This window comes from Polypterus senegalus, chromosome 3 (genome assembly GCF_016835505.1).
Source record: "Polypterus senegalus isolate Bchr_013 chromosome 3, ASM1683550v1, whole genome shotgun sequence".
NCBI classification, from domain to species: domain Eukaryota; kingdom Metazoa; phylum Chordata; class Cladistia; order Polypteriformes; family Polypteridae; genus Polypterus; species Polypterus senegalus.
The window spans coordinates 60,662,079-60,685,053 of record NC_053156.1 but is presented as its reverse complement, the minus strand read 5'-3'; the positions used below and the strand labels follow the sequence as shown (position 1 = coordinate 60,685,053).

The window sequence follows — 22,975 nt, the reverse complement described above, 5'->3', positions numbered from 1 at the left end:
GTACTAATATTACAGGATAGGATTAGAGGGAGCCACTAGGCAAGACAGTGTGTGTCTGTGATTACCTGATTATACACACGTGTTCACCTGTGTGAACACCGTATATGTGAGCGCACTTGTATTCATAAGGTTCTTCCATGTAAATGTCTAATAGTGTAATAGTGTGTGTGGGGAACAGCAGCCCCGCTCCCCAGGACCCGAAGCAGATATGTAGGAGACCCGTGCCCCAGACATCCAGAGAAACTCCCGGACGCAGGAGTCCTAGGTGGATCCACGCAGGGATGACTGCAGCCCCCACTCAGAAAAGAGCAGAGGAGAGCCCCGGAGGAAGGTCATCCAGCAGCCACTGTGCCAAAGCCCTGGGGGGCCATGGTGGCGAGCCCGCGGGCCCCGTCGGCAGTCGGCTGCACCAGGGAGGACCGGGCCCTGTGCCCCGGGATCCAAGAGCCCCCCGCCCACCAGCAGGGGCCTGACACAGCTGTGAGGTCCAGGTCCCGCCAAGCAATCGCCGGGAGTGAGCCAGCACCCACCCGAGTATCCAGCCCAAGACATCGAGAACCGCCAACACAACAGCGGTAGGGGGGATCATCCACCGGCAGGGAGTGGGGATGGGAGAGTAAGGCCCCCTCCCCTGAGGGAGCTGGCGATGTTTTGAGTGAGGTGGAGTCTAAGATCTGACCTGACACAAAGACATAGACATACAGGCACACGTATACACAAGCATACGTTCCCACCTTCATGTGCACGTATACAATCGCTCACACACTCATCCAACATGGAGACATACAAAAATGAACACTGTACACACACTCCCACTCCCCATGTATACTTTACCTCTGGGGTGTAGACCAGGAGGACCGCCCCAGCTCCCGCAGTAGTCCGGAGGCCCACCAGCCCAGAACCTGACTCGACGGCCAGCTCCTCCTCTCAGCCCCCAGCCCCAGCCGGCGAACAGAAAGAGCGGGCCCCGCCTCTCCCGCTCTAATATGATGTTGGTGAGTGTTGTTCTGAAGTGCTTTTAAAACAGGAGGAGGGTATGGCTCTGAACACCTCTCCTCCCGAGAACCCTCACTGTCTATGTGTGATTTAAAATTGAGAAGTAGACACTGGCGCCAGAGGTAAGGATGAATGAACAGACCGCCCTCTTGACACCATTCATTGTGTCCACCCCAAGGCCCTATATGTATGTGTCATGAAAGGGTAGGTAATGGGAATGTTCCAGCTTGTAAGATCCTCATTGTTGGGGACCTGAGGGGCTGGACCAGGCGTAACGTCGTCCACGTAACACTGCGGCAGATAGAGGGTCATATCTGGAGGGTGGGACTGGACTGCGTGTCTGCCTGGGGGTTTGCCAACCGGGATCCTGAGTTGTTTTGTCGTGTAGTAGGTGCGTCAACACACTGTACCAGTGCATGCTCCCCAACTTGACTTAATTGAATATCATCTTAGATAGATAGATAGATAGATAGATAGATAGATAGATAGATAGATAGATAGATAGATAGATAGATAGATAGATAGATAGATAGATAGATAATATTTGTTTATTTATCTTGGTGTAAGATGGAAATGTAGGCCTCTCTTAACTGATTCTCCTAAGAAAAAATGAGTCTGCAAAGCCTGTTCTTATTTAGTTCCTCTCTGTTACTAGATCATTCCAGCTTGTTGCTTATGTTAGCCCACAAGTACATGTAGCAGTGTGCCATCCACACATCCATTACTTGAACAGTGACCAGACATGTTAGCTCATTGTTGAAAGTCAATAAGCAGTTCTTTGGTTTTGCTAATGCTGACTTGCAGACAATACTCAAAGTTCTCCATCTGACTCTTCTACTCTGTCTCATTCCCCCTTATTAATACATTCCATTAGTGCAGTGCTTTCAAATTATCTAGGGATCAGACTCATTAGTCTGTTTTGAACAACATACTAGAACTTTGGTCGGTGGTGGAACTTCAGCTGCAGGAGAAGTAATGTTAAATTAGGCAATCCTCTTTATATATACTTTGTGGACTTTCAGAAAGAAAAAAACCCAGTAAAATAACAAAAACAAACAAGCAAACATTTTTTCATCCTCAAGAAAAAGTAGTGAAAGAAATAAATAGGAATGCTATCTAAGATTAACAAGCATCGTGCTCTGTTAAACCTTACTCTCTAAACTCCAGATATTCAAAAGATAACCGTTGCTGCGCATCTCTCGGTCTCTTTTGCCACTCCAGCCTGACATAACCCAATCTGTGATGCCACCTCAATGTTCATCCCATGTAGCCTTATTGTAGGTGGAAGTTTCTCAATTTCTTGGTGTCTCTACTCACGATACATTCAAACAGTCTGTGCCCCCATTTCTAGGACTTTAATTCTTTATACAGCTGGCTTATGCGCTACCCTATTCCTGCCTGTAACCCTGCCACAACACACCTGGAATCATTGGATATCCTTCTCTTGGTAGGCAGGAAGTAACATAGGGATAGCAGCTCCATGGCAATCAAAGGTTCTAAACCGGTGACAGGGCAAAACTGACTTTGTTTGGCCCATGATGCTTCCTTCCACAGTGTCACATCATGCTGCTCAAATTCATTCAGAGTTTTTGATTTTTTTTTTTATTTCCTGACACACCACAATCTTGATTTTCTGTAGGCCCACACATTTTAGTCTTGTTTTCCATACTGTTACTTGAAGGTTGTAAAACTTGGAAATCTGGATTTTATGACATATAACGTCATGTTTTGATGGTGAAAAGTTCAGCGTCACACATTTCCTGGTAGCCTAAGATTTTAGACTCCTCTCTTTGTAACCAATAGTGTAATCAAAGGAGTTTTATAAACTCTTGCGTTGCTTTTTGACTGTTCTTTTGGTTGACGTATTGGGCTTCATTTTGGTTTACAATGACTTTTGTATCAGCCACTGAAAGTGTTTTGACTTTGACTTTCATAATGTATTACCTGCTGTCTGAAAAATTCCCTTTTCATTTTGTACAGACCCCATGTATCAGATGGTGGTGGTGATGAAGCAGGAGCTACAGTATGTCCTTGTAGGAAATTCTCAGTTTACTGATCAGTCAACAATCTTCACTTGTGACTATAACTGTTGGCAGAGATCAAAATAATGAGGTTGTGCAAAAAACTGAGGTTTCCATTCAGGGTCAATGGGATTATTGTCCATCAGTGGCGTAGATAGAGTTTGTGTCACTCGGGGCAGGGTGAGATTTTAATTTGCCACCCTGCAAAATATCTGAGTAACTTATTCAACTTATTTAAATAAAAAGTTAAAATGATGTATAGAGAAGAATTAAGATACATTTTGCATAGATTCATTCACATATATATAGAGAAACAGCAATAATTTTTCACATATAATTATTTATAAGCATCAACTAGACAAGAATATAGTATAGACACACTGATAAGCCATGTTCTAATTATTAGCTTAATATAATTATACTGTGAAAACCAGAACCAGTGTAGTATGCAAGTGGTAGGTGGGGATGTTTTCTGCACATAGCAAGGACACATTTGGATTGATAACGAAACAAAATTATAAATTGTAAATTAGTTGTTTATCTTCCTAGAAATTATTATCGGTGTAATGTTTATGTTTATTTTTGTTACTGCCTCATAAATGCTGATGCTGTCACAGAAGGAGAGTCCGAAAAGTATTTTTGAAGCATTTGTGGATTAAAATCAGAGAATTTTGATTTTTTCATTCATGAGTGATATTTTTCCGAACACTGCTGCTTACACACGAATTGTACTGAGCCTATTGGTCAATAATGCTGCCCGCAAAAATATACTGCATGGGGCAGACTTAGCTACACCACTTCTGTCCATGTGAGACTGAGGAGATTAGTGGTAATGCAGAGCTTTGGGGTGCAAACCTCTGCTTCTCTGGATTTGGAAAAACATTTTAAAATGGCATGCAATGAAGATGAGAGATTATACACTATATTGCCAAAAGTATTGGGACACCCCTCCAAATCACTGAATTCAGGTGTTCCAATCTCTTCCATGGCCACATGTGTATAAAATTGAGCACCTAGCCATGCAGACTGCTTCTACAAACATTTGTGCAAAGAATGGGTTGCTTCCAGGAGCTCGAGCGTGGTTCCCATGATAGGATGCAAATATTCCATGGTCAACTGTAATTGGTATTATAGCAAAGTGGAAGCAACTGAGAACAACAACGACTCAGCCTCGAAGTGTTAGGACATGTAAAATCACAGAGTTGGGACAGGGCATGGTGAGGCGCACAGCGTGCGGAAGTCACCAACTTTCTACAGAGTCAATAGCTGCAGACCTCCAAACTTCGTGTGGCCTTCAGATTAGCTCAAGAACAGTGCATAGAGAGCTTCATGGAATGGGTTTCCATGGTTAAGTAGCTGCATCCAAGCCTTACATCACCAAGTGCAATGCAAAATATCAGATGCAGTGGTGTAAAGCACACCGCCACTGAACTCTAGAGCAGTGGAAACGTGTCCTCTGGAGTGATGAATCATGCAATCCAATGGACAAGTCTGGGTTTTGCAGTTGCCAGGAGAACAGTACTTGCCTGACTGCATTGTGCCAAGTGTAAAGTTTAGTGAAGGGGGAGTATAGTGTGGGGTTGTTCTTTAGGAGTTGGGCTTAGCCCCTTCATTCCAGTAAAAGGAACTCTTAATGCTTCAGCATACAAAGCCATTTTGGAAAATTTCATGGTCCCAACTTTGTGGGAACAGTTTAGGGATGTCCCCTTCCTGTTCCAACATGGCTGTGCACCAGTGCACAAAGGAAGATTTATAAAGAAATGGATGAGCGAGTTTGACATGGAGGATCTTGACTGGCCTGCATAGAGCCCTGACCTCAACCCGATAGAACACTTTTGGGATGAATTAGAGCGGAGACTGTGAGCCATGCCATCTGGTCCAACATCAGTTCCTGACCTCACAAATGCTCTCCTGGAAGAAAGGTCAAAAATTCCCATAAACACACTCCTAAACCTTGTGGATAGCCTTTCCAGAAGAGCTGAAGCTGTTATAGCTGCAGAGGGTGGGCCAACTCCATATTAAAGCCTATGTATTAAAAATGGGATCTCGATAAAGTTCACGTGTGAGTAAAGGCAGGCGTCCCAATACTTTTGGCAATATAGGATATCTTTCAGTTAGGAATAACCCCCAAGAAGCTGGCACACACTAGGAAAGGAATAAAATAGGATAATGATGATGATGGCTACATTAATATGTCATCAGGTCATAGCCTAGCCAGCTAAACCAGTTTCTGCAGAAAAAGATGGACATCTAACAAACAGTGCAGTCAATGTAAAAAATGGAAACTTAACTTATCTTCACTATCTCATTGCCCTAACAACAGTAATTATATGAACATTGAGATGGAAAAGCAAATAAAATTAAAACATCATTATAAACATTCAGTTTAAGGAGAATAGTAATTATCATTTTCCAACAGTCAACACACAGCCAGTTTAACTCAAATACATAGACAAATTAATAATATTAGTTCAGAAGATTCTACTGTGAAGCTCATGCATCACATAAGTTATAAGTACTAGTTGGTAGCCTATTGATCAAAGTCTTCAACGAGCTTAAATATTTAGCAGACATATGGATATGGATATGGACAAAAGCTAATGCCCTAAACTCACTTTTTAAAACATTTTCCCTCCCGCTGCCAATGTTTTTTCATTGACAAGTCTCCACCCCCATCCATTCTACATCATCGACTTCTACCACGTCATCTGGAATGGTAGAGTGACAAGTTCACCTCTGACCATCAGTGTGGGCTGTCCATTAATGAGGACCAAGTAAGGAGACAACTGAGGAAGTTACACACAAAAAATGCTGTGGCAACAGATGGAATCATTCCTCGAGTTCTTGTGGCCTGTTCTGACTAACATTGTGGTGTCCCCTGTCACCTGTTTAGTTTAGTTAGGCTCCAGAAAGTATCACTGCTGTGGAAAACTTCCTGCATTGTTCTTGTTACAAAGAAGGTAGGTACCTCTTCAACTAATGACTACAGACCAGTGACACTTATGTCTCCCATCAAGAAGACCTTTCAGAGACTGGTCCTGAACTATATGTATCTTTTTGCTATAGACCACCTGGACCCACTGCAGCTTACCTATTGGACAATTTGGAGTGGTGAAGACATTTATCTATCTGCTCCATGAGACTTATTCTCACCTGAACAAATCTGGCAGCACTGTGAGGATTATGTATTTAAATTCCTTCAATGCCTTCAATACCCTCCAGCCATCTATGTGAAAGGGTAAATTCAGAGATGTGCAGGTGAATGAGTCAGTGGTGTCCTGGATAATGGACTATCTGTCAAGCAGACTGCAGTTTGTGAGACACGAGGACTGTGTTACTGATATAAGCAACACTGGAGCGCCACAATGAACAGTCCTGGTCATGTTATGGGTCATGTCACTTGCAAAAATTCTCAGATGATTCCGTATTTATGGGGTGTATTGATAAGGAGGATGAGGCAGAGTGTAGGAGTCAGGTGGAGAAGTTTGTTTCTTGGGGCAACAAAGGAACTGGTTATTGATTTTCACTGCACCAAAGTGCCTCAATGTTTGGTCACTATTCAAGGAGTGGATGTAGTGGTGGCTTCTATAAGTAGTTGGGCTAGTCTCAGAACTACAGGGTGACACAGAAAAACAGGAACTTTTGAAAAATCCAATAAAAATAGAAGAAATCCAACAAAAAATGTATTGACAGCAATTGAACCACTACAACTTGCCTTTTAAGATACAGTAATCCAAATTATGAATGTGTGAAAATTACGTCCTGTAGATGGCGTCCTCCTGTACGTATGCATTCTTCCAATCTGCTGTTGAGGTTCCTCATTGATCGCTGCAACATCTCAGCTGGGATACCACGAATTTCGTCTTGAATTCTTTGTTTCAATTTATTCAGTGTCCTTGGCTGAGTCGTGTAGACCCAACTCTTAAGGTAGCCCCACAAGAAAAACTCACAAATGGACAAATCCGGTGATCTTGAGGGCCAGGGAATGTCACCGAATCTTGAGATGACATGGTTACCGAACAATTCTCGCACAGCTTCCATTGATTGCCTTGCAATTGATTACTAAATTACTAAATGGTGAGATTGTTTACAGCTCAAGGTCCCTGTTCCGCAGTGCTGCCAAATGTACATGGCTGCCACTACGCATTTCAAAAGTTCCCGTTTTTCTGTGTCACCCTGTATATAGAAAAGGCCAGTGCAGGCTCTTTTTCCTTAGGAGACTGTGTACCTTTAATGTGGGTGGTGACACCCTTCACATCTTCTATAACTCTGTGATAGCCAGTGTAATTGTCAAAACTATGGTGTTCTGGCATTTCCCTGGTATATGAGTTTGATGGATAAACCTTTTTTTTGTTGCATCAAAGACCTTTATTTAGTCCCTCATGGGAATCCCTGCTATTGTTTTGACTACAATTTTTTTGATTTCATTCTGACTCCTTGTCTCCCCAATTTTATCTTTGGCCTATTTTTTAATTTCCTTTTGACTGCTTCTTATGGAGTCAATATAACAGTAGCAGGGTCAATTGACCACCACCCGCGGCTTCATAGAAAAAGTACAAGGAACATAATTTAAAGAACAAACATACCTTAAAATCATCAAAATAACATTAAATAAATAAAAAAATAGTCTTAATACCATAGTTCATGACATAAAACTAAAAAAGAAAAAGTGATGATACTCTGCTTACACCATAAAAGCTGCATTTTCTCTGCTAGAAAACACACTATACAGAATCCTGCCTCTTGACATTATCTAGCAACCACCCTTTTCTGTTTCCTTGTACAGATTAGGCTGGGGTTATGTATGTTATCTCTGAAGCTTCTTTAGAATTGCAATAACCAAGACTGTCACTATGACTGGCAAAGTGGGCATTTTACTATCAGGGCAATCACAGTACAAATATTACAGCTCAACAAAATGTCTACATTTGACGGGAAATGACTCCAATAATTTTTTGTTTCACCAAAGAACTTTATTTAAATTCTAAATTACAGCGCATGTGCATGTATCTGAAATTTGCATGCGAAAACTCTCCCAGAGTGGAACTAAACACAATTCTTCTTTGGTTAATGGTGTAATTTTTTTTTCTTTTCAAATTAAAACTCAAGGTTTTCCTCCAGTTTAGTGTGTATTGCTGGGTTCTCACTATTGGTCACTTATTCCACATGTCTGTGGTTATTTGTATGAAGAACAATTTTCTCTTATTTGTCCAAGACTTACATTGTGTTCTTATAGAAGATCTCTTTTCAAAGTAATGGTTAAAATTCACTGTACTAATACCTTTTTTTACTTCAAATGCTTCTATCACGTCTCCTCTTCACTAGTGAAGTGCAAAACCTACTGAATGTTCAGGAATTATGGTGAACTCAACAAAATGCATTAAAGTTAATGGGGAAGGAAAAATGAAATTAGGTTTAAGTAGACTATAATGGTGTACTGGTTGTTTAAGTGTCCTGGAATGTTAGGAAAGGATCACTATGCTGGATTGATTATTGTGGCCAAAATACTGTATGTCCTGAGTGATGAGGCAGCAGAAGTTGGATTAAAGCTGGATCAACTGTAGCCACACACAAGTATCATATTTCACAGTAATCAAAACCTTTAAAGGTGATTGATTGTGTTAAGCAACTAAGCTTAACCCATCTAAGGTCTTTCCTGCCCCATTCCTCTGCAGCAGTGGGTCTCAAACTGTGCACCATACCTCTCAAAGGGGCAAGCAAGAAGGAGAGAGAACAGAGAGATAACATAAATTAAGACTAAAAGTGTCACTGTAGACACTAATTGGTACTAAGTTTTTAAATCTTTAAGTATTTCATCAGAGTGCATGTCATGCTCCTATCCTTTCTTAACTTTCTTTAAAATACTGCACTTAAAATACCCATGATGTTGCAACTTTCAAATTCTATTCATAAATGTAATATTTTTTTTTGTTTATTTACTTGAAAGACCCCCTGTTTCCACCAAAAACAATGCCATTGACCATTTGTACACTGATGTGACTCACAGTCTGTGCCCTTCAGCTTGCACTTGACCACATTTGCCTATTCTTTTTATCTCATGAAATATCCTGCCATTATAATTAAAACTGCTAAACATTTTTTTCCAGATGAGAACGGTTGTCTGTCTTCAGCAAACAACTATAAAAACAATCAATGAAAAAATGTCACACTTAAAATCATTTGTATTGTTTCACTGAAATGAAGATGAAGAAAAAAACAATCCTTGTCAGCACTATAGTAAAGTTAGATAGGTAAACTGTAAACTCACATCGCAATGTTTTTCACACACTGTGCAATACATAGTACACAGACAACATGAATTCAATGTGGGAAAGGGAAAGGATGAGAAGTAGCACCTAGTAGATTGAGAGACTGAGCCATGAGTAAAAGAGTGCAGTACTGGACAGCAGCTCCCTCACTAAGTTTTCACAGACACAACAGATCCAGCAATGAACACAAACGTGAGAATAAATAGTGGTCTTCCTTTGTGAAAATGTAAGAACTAATGCAACGTGGTACTTGAACTTAAATGAGGTACAGCTATAGTGATATGCTCACTCATATAGAATTACATAAACGCACACACAATCTCAGGTATTGAACGACATACATGCTTTGATGGAAGATGCGTACACACATAAAGAAAATCAACTGTTTATTCTTGCATTTGCATACATTGTCATGTCTGCTGTGTCTGGGAAAAGCTTCACTCATGAATTGCTCCATCTGCAATGAATTATGGTATGTTTCCTTTCCCCACATACCACTGATGCTGACTATTTATTTCATATACTGAGAGCTTTCCTGCTATACCAGGCACTTGGTGCAATTTGTGCAGAACTACATTCTGTGTTATAGGTAAAGGCAGAATGGTCTGTTGATGAGCAAGGGATCAGCGTTAGATACTCGAGAGACTGTCCAATCCAACATTGGCTAGTATGGCTCTGTGACATTATCTAGCCTCACAAAGAATCATGGGGCACTGGGAAAAAACAATTTGTCTATTTTGGGTGCACAGTGAAGGTTAAGTGACTAATTCGGTGAACATGGTCACTGGAAAACCCAGCACATTTACTGCAAAAACACTTTATGTTTCCAGTCAATGTTACACTTAACACTATAAGCCCTGTAGCCTGCGAAAATTTGTGTTGTCTCTGACCACAAATTATCACACTCTGAGTAGATTTGTACATGTGTGGGGCTTGTAATGGCGTGGCTTCCAGTTCCAAGAAACTATATCTTTTTAGTTTTAGCAAATGTAGGTTAACACTAGAATCCCTGAAGCCTGCAAAAATGTAAGTTGTCCCTGACCACTTTAGTTTTCCTAACATACACGAGGAACTTCCAATGTCCTTATGACTGCACCAGTTGCCCACTGATAAGCACTTTTGTTTTGCAAACGTGTCAATTAGTGGCACTCAGCCTGCAGTCACTCGTCCCCCACTCAGCCAAGCTGTATGCTCTTTCTTATACAATAACCCTCTGTATTTATTGCCCCCAGCCAGAATTCCCACTTACAGCATCATCATTTGAATGATTTTTTTTTTCTATTCAGTTTTATTTTTGAATAAAAGCACACTTGCTTTGTTATACCTTTTGTGAAAGTGTTTATTTTACATTCCAGGAAATGCCTCTTGTAGGAAGCAATAAAGAATAGTATAGTACCTATCAGACTTCTTAGGCATATACACTTTCAGCACATTGCTGCCAGTTCTAATCGCCAGTGTGGAAAATTCCTCACGTCTTGAAATGTCTTTAATTGGAGGTGGAAGTTCCCTTTGTACTTTATTTCAGAATAGAAGATACCAAGAAATATCTGTGGAGAAAATACAGAGACGATTGAATGCATTTGTGTGTTCAACTGGGTTTAATTTAATATAATAAAAATATACTTTTGATTTGAATCTGTAACAATCTGTGTAAATTTAGTTAAGAATTCAGTTACATGCTGTGTGGTGTTTCAGTAAAATGCAGACTCTTTTAGAACAGAAGATACCAATTCACTTGAAATGTTCACGTTCAATGCAACTCCTTATTTAGTAAAGGGCCACAGTTGTCCTACAGGACAAAGGCTTTCTGAGAATGTCGTCATTAGGCTTATTTAGCCGTTTCGGGGCAAGGTCAGAACTGTAAAAACAGACAACTTCTTCACATCACTGACGTTGGCTAATAGAACATAGCAACGTTCACAGAGCATGTTCATGCTTGGAAATTGGAGTGTGGAAGTGCAGCCCTGTTGGGGTCCCTATGTATCAATAGAGGGTCTTGTCAGGGGAGGACCTCCCTACTTTTCTTATGACCTAGAAGTGTTTCCCAGAAGATATGACATGGCACCGGAAACAACCATGGGTCTCACATAAAAGGGAGCCCGCTGCCACACATGAAGGAGTCAGAGTTGGGAGGCAATAGGAAACCACTGAACTGGAGAAGAGAAGAAGGAAAGAATTATGCTTCATTGTTCTTTAATTTTATGTTTTCATTGCGCAACTGATCAAAGAGTTGATTTGGAAAGGTGCCTGTGAGGAGAATAAAAAGTCTTTATTTTATCCAACAAAGGTGGGGTGCTTTGCTGTGTCTGAGGTTTGGGGCCTTAGGGCGCCCCCTTGTGCTTACAGTATATACAGAGCTTATGTCATATTAAGGTAATTATAATGGCACTGATAAATAATTTGTCCTTTTAGCGCTAACACTACAGTACCATAAATTTACACAGACTCAGATCAAATGTATGTTTTTATTATATAAAATAGATCACTACTCAAAGCACTAAAAGCAGACAGGACCTGAACCCATTCCCTCCTGACTACAAGGCAGCAGCTTATCCACTGAAAATGAAACACACAAACACACACATGCATGCAAACGTCTTTATTTTGTACCAACTGATATTTGGTCTTCAGTTTTTACATTTTCACAGCAACCTGTCAATTTAACAATTTCTATTCCTTTGGTTTTATCCTTGGATAAAATCACACTTGTTTTGTTATATTTTTTGTGAAAGTTTTTAATTGATGTTTGGGCTTCAGTCTTCACATATTCTACTCTTCAACATTATGTTGTGTCACACATGTGCGCTTAGGAGGCAGTCAACAAGTGCGGAGGTGAGTGAAATATCGCAAGACAAAGGGTTGATTTCCGATACTAAAGCCTCTCTCTCTCTTTCATCAGACCAAAAGAAGAAAAACAATGTCCTTATCTTACTAATGTCACTTCCGGCATTCTCTGATGACATCCGACCAATGAGGATACTTCTGGTCTCCAGCAGATGATGTAACTTCCACCACTACATCACTTCTGGTCACTTTTGATGATGTCATATCCATCTGCCCATTTGTGACGATGTGGGTTCAGGCTCCACACTCCCATTGCTGTTGGAAGCACTTGAACCCAACACCGTTGATAATGAAACCGAGTGAGCTAGGCAGTGGAGGCAAATAATTCCAGCAAGGGGAAGGTAAAAAGTGCAAAAGTGCTTTTATTAAAAACAGTCAACAAAAACAGTGTTCATAAATAAATAGTGCAGTCCATTCAAATTCTTCATTAAATAAATCCATAAAAGGTAAAACGTGGAGGTTAAAACAATAAGAAAAAAACAATCCTTTAAAACGAGAGGTTAAAAATCTTCTTTAGGAAACAATCTTTAAAACAATAACAAATCCGGTGCATCATTTCTATTAGCGTCTCACCTGCCTATCCCTTTAGGGCTTAGCAGCAGGCAAGACGCTCTCTGCAGCTGCCCTCCTGAAACACACGCATGAGACTGGAGACCTCCCGAACCCTGGCTCCGGTATGGCACTCATCCCAGCCTCGGAGAACTTGGTTTCCACCAACGGCCAGGTCGCCCACGTTGGGGATTCCAACCACCAAGTCTCCCGACTTCGCTGCCTTTCCATGGCCTCTCTGCGGCCAGTCGCCTTCCCTGGTCACTCCCGCTACCTGATCGCTCAGCGGGAGCGACATCCAACTGAAACGTCTGGGTGTTGGCCCAACACCCAGCTTCCTTACAGCTGCCCTAGAGCGCTCGATCGCGCGCTCACCACACGCACACACCGCGTGTCTGTCTCTCCTGCACCGCATGCTTCCTCGCTCCCTGTAACCTCCGTCCTCTTTTTCTCCTCTCTCCAATTTTTTACACCCCCCCAAAACCGACTCGCGCTTCTTTTTAAAATGACGAGGGCCATAGCAGCTGCAGCATTAGCCATGGGACAATCACGAATGTGGGCAGTTCCTCACCTGTGCACTAGGTGAGAAACGCCCACACCCTACGGATCGTCCCACGGCTCGCTATGGCCCAACGACTCCTCGCTAAGCCGCGAGTGCGTCTATTATTTAAAATGAATGGCCTTTGCTCAACGAGCTGTGGACCTATAACACCACACCATTTCAATGTCATTTCCTGCCAACTCATTTCCGTCCACCATTTTGTTATTGTATAAAAAGTCACCATTTGTAATACACATTGTCATCTGTTGTAATAAGTATTTGGTCATCATTTTGACTGTGGGTTTTTCTTTTGTCCTGTGGACATTATATGGGGATGGTCCCCAACTCTTTTTTCCTTTGTGGAAGTGTTTTTCATTCATTACAGTTGTTATTAGTGTAACATATGAAAAGCTGTAAATTTAACATTTCTTGCCTTGCATTTCTTATGTCATCCTACATTCAACTCAAAGTTCATCGGCTGGCTGAATAGGGGGTGAGTGCTGGATGCATGGTGCTAATTGACACATTTGCAAAAGAAAAGCGCTTACTGGGGAAAACTGGCGTAGTAATAAGGACATTGGAAGTTCCTTGTGTATGTCAGAAAGATTAAGGTGGTCAGGGAAAACTTCATTTTTTGCAGGCTTCAGAGATTCTTGTGTTAACCTACATTTGCTTAAACTAAAAAAGTATAGCTTCTTGGAACTAGAAGCCACACCATTACAAGCTCCCCACACGTACAAACCTACTTGGACTGTGATCATTTGTGTTGTGTGGGGCAGTGGGAGAAAAACTAGGGTAACCAGAGAAAATCCACACAGACATAATGGGGAAAAGGCAACCTCCACACAAATAACAATCAGAGGCAGCTTACCAGCGCTAACCACTGGGTTACTATGCACCCATAATATTATTGTTTTTATATTAATGCTTTGGCAATGCTGTAACAAGAAGCATTTTTATCATGCCAAAATTTTGTTTTGAGTTTCTGAGTGCAAGAAAGCAAAGCCAAGACTGACAAGAGCTTTTCAGAAGCAAGGGTCCTTGTTTTCTAGAGGACTTGGTCATCGAGGCATATACATGATTTGACACTTATAATAGGCCCTACAGGCTCAACTGAGAGGTCACATCAGACTCTCATACCTCATTCTGGCAGATCATTATGTAAGAGTTCTAAAAACATTGGAACAGGAACTGTGATGAGGGTTTTTTTTATATTTCCCTTTTCAATCTTAATTAAGTTATGGCTTTCAAAATAAAAAGGGATGAACTGAAATAGTGAGGCATTTTCAGTATATAATTTTTTGATAATCCATCTTGAGCAAAGATTAATCTATGTCTCATCTTCAATGCCTTGAACAAATATGCTATTAATGTATCTAGAGAAAAAATTTCCAGCTTCCCAAATAAATAAATAAATAAACACAAGCATCCAGCTTTAAAAATTGACCCGTCAGTTACCAACTGTAACACTCTGCCTTCAAACTCCAGATTGCTGCCACCTCCAAACTCCCCTGCACTTTGCAGCTGAAATCATGAAATTACCTGTGATTACGGATCAAATTGGTGAGCTCTTGAGACAAGAGCTCTTTGTGATTTACTATCTTCAGTTGACTGGATGTCTGTTCTTCTTTGCTCTTTACAACTCAGTTTTTGAGCTCTAAAACTATACTTTAAATTTGTTAAAGATAACCTCAAAATGACTTTTTCTTCGAAAGACAGATGCACTTGAAATACTTTGATCTCACCTTTTTTAATATAAAACCAAATTGTACACCTTCATGGGAGATACAAAGACTTCAGAAAGTATTGAGACCCCTTCACGTTTTGCACATTTTTTTGTGTTCTAGATTTAATTTTAAGTGGATAAAATTCCCGTATTTGCTCATCAACCTACAGTCAATAACCCAAAATGACAAAGTGAAAATTCAATTTCAGAAAGGTCTGCAAATTTATTAAAAATCAACAACTGAAAATTTCATTCATAACTACTCAGACTTTTTGCTGTGGCACTCCAGATTGTGGTCAAGCAACTGTCTCAACAGCACTCCATCAATCAAGTGCAAATGATAGCACACTTGGAGTTTTCCAAATGGCATTTAAAGGACTCTGAAAGCATGAGGAAAAAGATTTTCTAGTCCAATGAGAACAAAATGGAACTCTTTGGGAAGAACACTGAGCACTACTTCTGGCAAAGACCAGGCACTCTTCATTATCTGCCTAATATAATCCCTATGGTGAAGCATGGTGGTGGCCGCATCATATAATGCAGTTGCTTCTCAGCAGAAGGGACAGGGTCACTGATCAAAGTGAAGGGATGGATAGATTGATGCATCCAAATACAGAGAGGTCCTTGAAGAAAACCTGCCCACAGAGCTTGCAATCTCGGACTGGGTTGACAGTTCACCTTTCAGAACGGCAATGACCTGAAGCACACATACAAGACAATGGAGTGGCTTCAGGATGAGTCTCTGACTTTCCTTGAGTGGCTCAGCCAGACCCAGGCTTAAACCTAATAGAGAATCAGTGGAGAGACCTGAAGATGGCAGTTTATAGATGCTTTGTATCCAGTCTAATGGAGCTTGAGAGGAACTGTCAGGAAGAATGCAATAAACTGTCCATATCAAAGTGTACAAAGTTTGTGGAGACTTACATAAGAAGAATCAAAGCTGTCATTTCTGCCAACAGTGCTTCTACAAAACACTTAATTAAGGGTGTGAAAACTTCTATGAAGGAGAGATTTCGGTTTTTGATTTTTAATAAATTGACAAACTTTTTTCAAAACATTCACTTTCTCAATATGTTTTTATTGAGTGTTGATCGATTGGCACAAATGGTTAATTTATCCAACTAAAATTAAATCTACAACATAAAAAATTGTGCAGAAAATGAAGGGGTCTGAATACTTTCTGAATCCACTGTATCTAGCCTTGGCCCAGCCTTTTTCCAATTTGAATGTCTACTATTTAGTTCTGGTGACTACTTTAGACAACCCAATTGTACAGAATCTTTTAACTTATTAAAATTGTTCTATTTTGGAAAAATACACAACGTAAAACTAAGGTCAACTTGCAGTGCAGCACATTCTGTAACTTGATAATGCATCCTTGGTAACTTTCTGTGTTGCGTAAAATACATTTTTACGTTCTTGTCATTTTTGAAATAAAATTCATGTATTGAAAAATTATGAGCTACACCAACTAAGAGCTGCTAGATAGGCTGACTAAATTCTCAAAACCATGTACTAGAATGCCATAATCAAAAGTCAAAAGCAACACTTAAAGGGTAATCCTGGTGGCAAATGCTACACTGAAAAAGATAAGAATATCATTCATGACATGAGTTAAATCAGTTTCTGCATGTTATGACCTTAAAAAGATCAAATGGAACTTGCTGACCTGGGGCCTCATGTATAACGCGTGTGTAGAATTCACACTATAACATGGCATAATCACAAAAGCGGAAATGTTCGTACACACAAAAAAAATACAGATGCAGAAATCTGTGCGAATGCCAACTTCTACGTTCTTCTGCTACATAAATCCTGGTCAGCGTGAAAAGCAATGCATGTGCCTGCTGTCCCGCCCCAACTCCTCTCTGAATTATGCCTCTTTGAATATGCAAATCAATATAAATAGCCCTTAAGCTCAGCCTTCTGTGAAAAGGCAATGGCAAAAGCATGAGGGATAACAGAAGAATTTCAGCGAATACCAAGTGGAGGCAAGGAAAAACGTACTATTTGTTGGTTTAAACAGTGGTATAAACAACAAAAGGAAGTTGATCAAGTGACATAGCGTGTTGGAGAAACTCGAAAGCTTAAGTTCAAAAAGTTGCACAGTGCTGAAATAAGAACGAAGTTGTCGGATATCAAAGTTGCCGTGAAAAAGTGAGTCGTAGCCCACCGTCTGAATGTCATATGAAAGCTTATTAGGGTACAGAGAAAAAAAAGGCACACTGTGGGGAAAAAACACGAAATGTCAAACTTAATCTCAAAATTTCCACTTTAATCAAGTAGTTTATTTTGTCATTAAAGTAGAACATCATAAACTTCATCTTAAAATCGTTTAATTCACAAGTTTCTCAAATCCTATCGTAACTAAAGTAGCACGTTACATGCTTTGTTTTGTATTTGATCTTCTATGTGCTCTATGTGTGTGAATCACTACATGCTTCCTTCTTCCGACAGGACACAGAATCCATTACATTCATAATATTACAGCTTTCTGAATAATTAAAATACTGAGATGTATGCGTGATATCATTTTCATGAAGCATGTTATTAAACATGGGAACACGGTGACGCAGTGATTGTACATGTCTCACGCAAGATGATTGCTGCGCCATATGCGACCTTCGATGAAATACTTTATTGTAGCAGTACTGTCTCTCTCAAACGTACTAACCTCCAATTCCTGTCCTTACTTTTCTTTCTCCAAATACCCAATTGCCACACAATCAGCTCTGTAATAGACGTTAAGCCATCTGTAAGCTTAGAATGCAGATTCTTCAAAACTGTTAAGGAACATCGAAATATCTTCATAGTACGTGTTTAATTATTCTATCCATCTATCCTTCCAGTGTTGTGCCAGCACCAGCAAGAATACAGCGCGTGGCAGGAACAATCCATGAACGGAGCGCCAGCTCCTCGCTAGCGCTGTAGCACCGTCTCCTCACATGTTTAATTATTAACAATATAGATTATTTAAATGAAGTTAAAGTTTTATCTGTATAATATAAAAACATATCTTGCTGCATTTCATCTTTAAAATGATATTGTCATCATATGTAAATATGCGCTTTATAAAGTGGCTCAGGTTGTGCAATATTATAACTGTAGTGCAAGTTTACAGTGAGGTAATTGTACTTATAAGTACAGACAGTTCTACAAGGAGCACTTGATGGACTGATTGAGTGCATTTAGAGTTCTTGGAATAAAACTGTTTCTGAACCGCGATGTCCATACAGGAAAGGCTTTGAAACGTTTGCTGTGTGAGAGCAGTTCAATAGACAGTATGGCTGAGGCAGCGTGTGCTTGATGCTGTATACTGATAATTCTCTTTCTGATCAGCTGCTATAGATCTGATTCCCCACTCAGATACAGTGATATAAATAGTCCGAGTGGTGCAGTGAGAGTTATATGGAAAAAGATGATCCGCTGTGGCAACCCCTAACGGAAGCAGCTGAAAGAAGAAAAAGATGGTGCTGTGAGAGTAAAAATGCTAAAGCAGCTATGGTATTTGGAATAGTTTGACCATTCACTGGACCATTATATTGTTACAGGTTAATTACAATCAGAGCTACCACAGCTATGCTGATGACACAGAGCTGTACTTATCAATAGCACCTGATGACCCCAATTCTCTTGATTCACTAACACAATGTCTGACTTGTATCTCAGAATGGATGAACAGTAACGTTCTCAAGTTAAATAAAGAGAAAACTTAAATCTTAGTGATTGGCAATAATGGATACAATGAGGCTAATAGAAATAAACTGGATACATTAGGATTAAAAGTCAAGACGGAAGTAAAAAGCTTAGGGGTAACTGTTGACTGTAATCTGAATTTTAAATCGCATATTAATCAGATCACTAGGACAGCATTTTTTCACTTAAGAAACATAGCTAAAGTTAGACCTCTTATATCACTGAAAGATGCTGAGAAATTAGTTCACAAGTTTGTTTTCAGTCGAGTAGATTACTGTAACACACTCCTCTCAGGACTACCCAAAAAAGATATAAATCGTTTGCAACTAGTACAGAATGCAGCTGCTAGAATCCTAACTAGGAAAAGAAAATCCGAGCACATTTCTCCAGTCTTGATGTCACTACACTGGTTACCTGTGTCATTCAGGATTGACTTTAAAATTCTGATTATGGTTTATATCGCCCCATCTTATATATTGGAATGTCTGACACCTTATATTCAAAATCGTAACCTCAGATCCTTAAATGAGTATCTCCTTAGAATTCCAAGAACAAAACTTAAAAGTGGTGAGACGGCCTTCTGCTGCTATGCACCTAAAATCTGGAAAAGCCTGCCAATGGGAATTCGCCAGGCTAATACCGTGTAGCACTTTAAAAAAAACTGCTAAGAACACATTATTTTAACATGGCCTTTTTATAACTTCACTTTAACTTAATCTTGATACTCTGTATGTTCAATTCATCATAATAACTATTCATGGTGGCTCTAAAATCTGTACTAACTCCTACTCTCTCTTCTGTTTCCTTTTCCAGTATCCTCTACTCAAAGCACTGTGATGTTCCAACAATGATGGATGGATTAAAAGCCAGAAGTCTGTATGACCATCAACATCAAGTGACTCCGTGAGAACCGTAACTACAAAGAGGACTATTTCATTTATGTTAGGTAGAATGCCGTGGCCTGGAACCCCTGCAGATTTTATTTTATTTTTCTCTAGCCGTCTGGAGTTTTTTCTGTCCACCCTGGCCATCGGACCTTACTCCTTTTCTATGTTAACTAATGTTTTCTTATTTTAATTTCTTATTTTGTCTTTTATTTTTCTTTTCTTCATTATGTAAAGCTCTTTGAGCTACTTTTTGTATGAAAATGTGCTATATAAATAAATGTTGTTGTTGCAAATGCCTTAAACTAATAAACAATATGTAGTTAGTTTCAGTGTATATGATAAAGCCGTGTCATGGATGTGGATTTAAAAAAGAAAAGGTAACCACACAGGAAGAGTGGCACTGCTTTAACGCTGGGTGCAAAACCGAGCGGAGAACTTGCGTACGCCAGAGTTGGAGCTACCGTGAAAATGTGCATGGCTTTAGGGCAAGTTTAGGTTTTATACATTGCGTTTTGAGCGTGGAAACGTTCATACGCAACAATTTTGTGCGTACGCACCGTTTATACATGAGGTCCAAGAAAATTAACAAATTGAGGATTTGGTAAAACAGACAAGGATCAAAATACAGTGAGAACAAAAATAGAAATAAAAAACCAGAAACATCAACCAAAACTCAAATTTCAAAATACATTGGCAAAAATGTCTTTTCAGAAGGGTCTTTTAGCTTTCACTGACTCTAAGAAGAAGAGAGATCTGAAAATGAAATCCGATATATACAGTATATTGATGTCAGGTACCATCCTACAGGTAGGACAATGATGACAAAATATGTTAAGTGTCCTTCATATCTCACAACTGACAACAGGCGCAGTGATCATAAACATTATAGCTGTAGCCATGCAGATAAAGTCAAAAAACGGCATTGTCAGAAAAAGTCAGTAATAATGTATGATTATCAAAAATTACAACTGTACAAAAAAATTACATTATTAAAAGCTTATGTTTCTAAGTCTAATATCACAAAACAAAATATGCCACAAAAATTTAACCTAACTGAGTTAGAAGACATGGAGCACCTTGAATCACAACACTGTGTGTCCCTTGCGGTTGAACCAGACTGATATTTCTCAAAAAGACTGCATTTTTGAAGATAATTGTGACTCAGGTTTCTTCAATGATTATGAATATGCCAACAATTCCAAAACAGTACAAATATTCAAATATAGTGTATGGTACTATTCAAAAATGAGTACATCTTGCCTGAAGAAGGGGCCTGAGTTGCCCCGAAAGTTTGCATATTGTAATCTTTGTATTTAGCCAATAAAAGGAGTCATTTTGCTTAACTTCTCACTACATTCATAATGGCTAACACGGTACAACACCCTAGTACTACAGATATAGTGTAGATAATGTTAAAATGTCATCGTTTTTTAATTTATTAGTAACACTTTATTGTATAGTCAGTCTAGAGCCATGGTAGCCTTTAAACATTCAGTGCAGTCCTGTGTTTAGTAACATACAGCTTGTCAGATGGATGAAAGACCTAGACGGCCAACATGGAGGGCTACTCTTATTGAATATAACATAAATCCTGTTGCAGCTGTTGGGTATGGCAATCCAGTTTGATGGTGAGCCTGCAGGGCACAGAAGAAATAATAGTAATAATAATTGGGGAGATTGAATTTTCTTTCTGACTCTCCTACTCAAAACTGAGGATTTGTTTTTACCATCTGTTTGAATTTTATTCAGTCTTCATAGGTTTTTGGAGTTAAATTGAGTTTGTGTACATAGTCGTGTTTTTTGGAAGGTATAACTCACATTTTTTTATTATTATTGTTTTGTAGCCTAGTTCGGTCAAAGGCATTCTTTTGTTCCTTGTATTTTTTTTATTTTTGCTTTGTTGATTTACTTGTTATATTATAGGTTTATAGGTCCCCGAGACACTAGAGGGCAGCTGCCCTGGCATGCAGCAGGGCCACGGGTTTGGAGTTTGGCCACCACCAGTGGGCTCCTAGGGAACTGCTGAGCCCTTGTATGCAGCACTACTGCCACACCCGGAAGTGCTGCTGGAAGTAGGTTAACAAGCACCTGGACCACTTTCGGGTGCCTTATAAAAGGAGTCAGCAGCCACTATGCGAGAGGCCAGAGTCGGGCAGAAGAGCATGAAGCTTGCTTAGGGAAGAGTGGTGGTGAGAAAAGGGCAAAAGAAAGAAGAGAACCTGTTGTTAGTTATCTACTCGAGAGCTGTGCTGTAAGGGTGGGAAGCAGGGGGAGCTGTCCCCACATGAAAAAATAACGGTGTGTTGCACCTGCACTTGTGTTCGTGCCTGTCTGTGTCGGGTAGAGTGGCTGGTACACCCCCTTGGTCGTCCATAATGTTTATATCAGTTTTTATGTTCTTCTTAGGGCTCATCTTGTAAGGGGGATAAAAACACAAAACTCTTTAGTCTTTGCTTTATAAAACATTGAAGTCATTACGATACACCTGTCTTAGAGATGTCATGATAATGGAGGCAGTTTAAGTGGCATTTATTAAAGGATTAATTAATCAGACATCATTAATTAACTTACAGATTAGCTAGGACTCTGGGGGTGGTTTTATAAGGTGGATAAGGATTTAATTTATCATAACATGACAGGTCTCTCTACATGGGTGGGGTGCAGGGGAACCTCTGATGCCTTTAAGGTTTCAGAAGCAGTCCTGCATGAGTGTAATTTCAATAAAAGTGTCTTAGTGCCTACTATGACCAAGGAAATGAAGTTGTGCCTTTGTAGGGAAAAGTAGAAGAAGCCAGTAAACAGATGAAGTCAACTACCAAATAAACAAAAGAGAGCTTATTTTAATTGAAAGCCAGTGTTTAAAGTCAAATGTAAAAGCCAGAAATCTTGAAACAAACCGTTCTTTTGTTTCCCTCCCTACAGTCACGTTTTTGATTTTTTGGTCATTAAATCTAGAAGATCCAGAGCTTGGACACCAGATTGTGAGCATTATTATTTTTTATAATGGTGGCACGAGGATCTCACTCACACAATTTCAATCTGATTAGCAAAAACATTGTTGTTGTAAACAATGTGACTGTCTCTATGGAAAAAAAAAAAAATGGAGGCTACTTTACAAAAATATTGTGCCAATAAAAGTATTTACTCCCTTGAAAGTTCCATCCATCCATTATCCAACCCACTATATCCTAACTACAGGGTCACAGGGGTCTGCTGGAGCCAATCCCAGCCATCAGAGAGCGAAAGGCAGGAAACAAATCCTGGGCAGGGCGGCAGCCCACCACAGGACACACATACTAGGGACAATTTAGGATCGCCAATGCACCTAACCTGCATGTCTTTGGACTATGGGAGGAGGAAGCCCACGCAGACATGGGGAGAACATGCAAACTCCACGCAGGGAGGACCCGGATCTCCTAACTGCAAGGCAGCAGCGCTACCCGCTG

General features: G+C 40.0%; 1 pseudogene; it reads right to left on the bottom strand.

Moving 5' to 3' along the window:
- Positions 1-332: 332 nt before the first annotated feature.
- LOC120526489 overlaps positions 333-22,975 on the bottom strand; it is a 111,508-nt pseudogene continuing 88,865 nt past the window's right edge.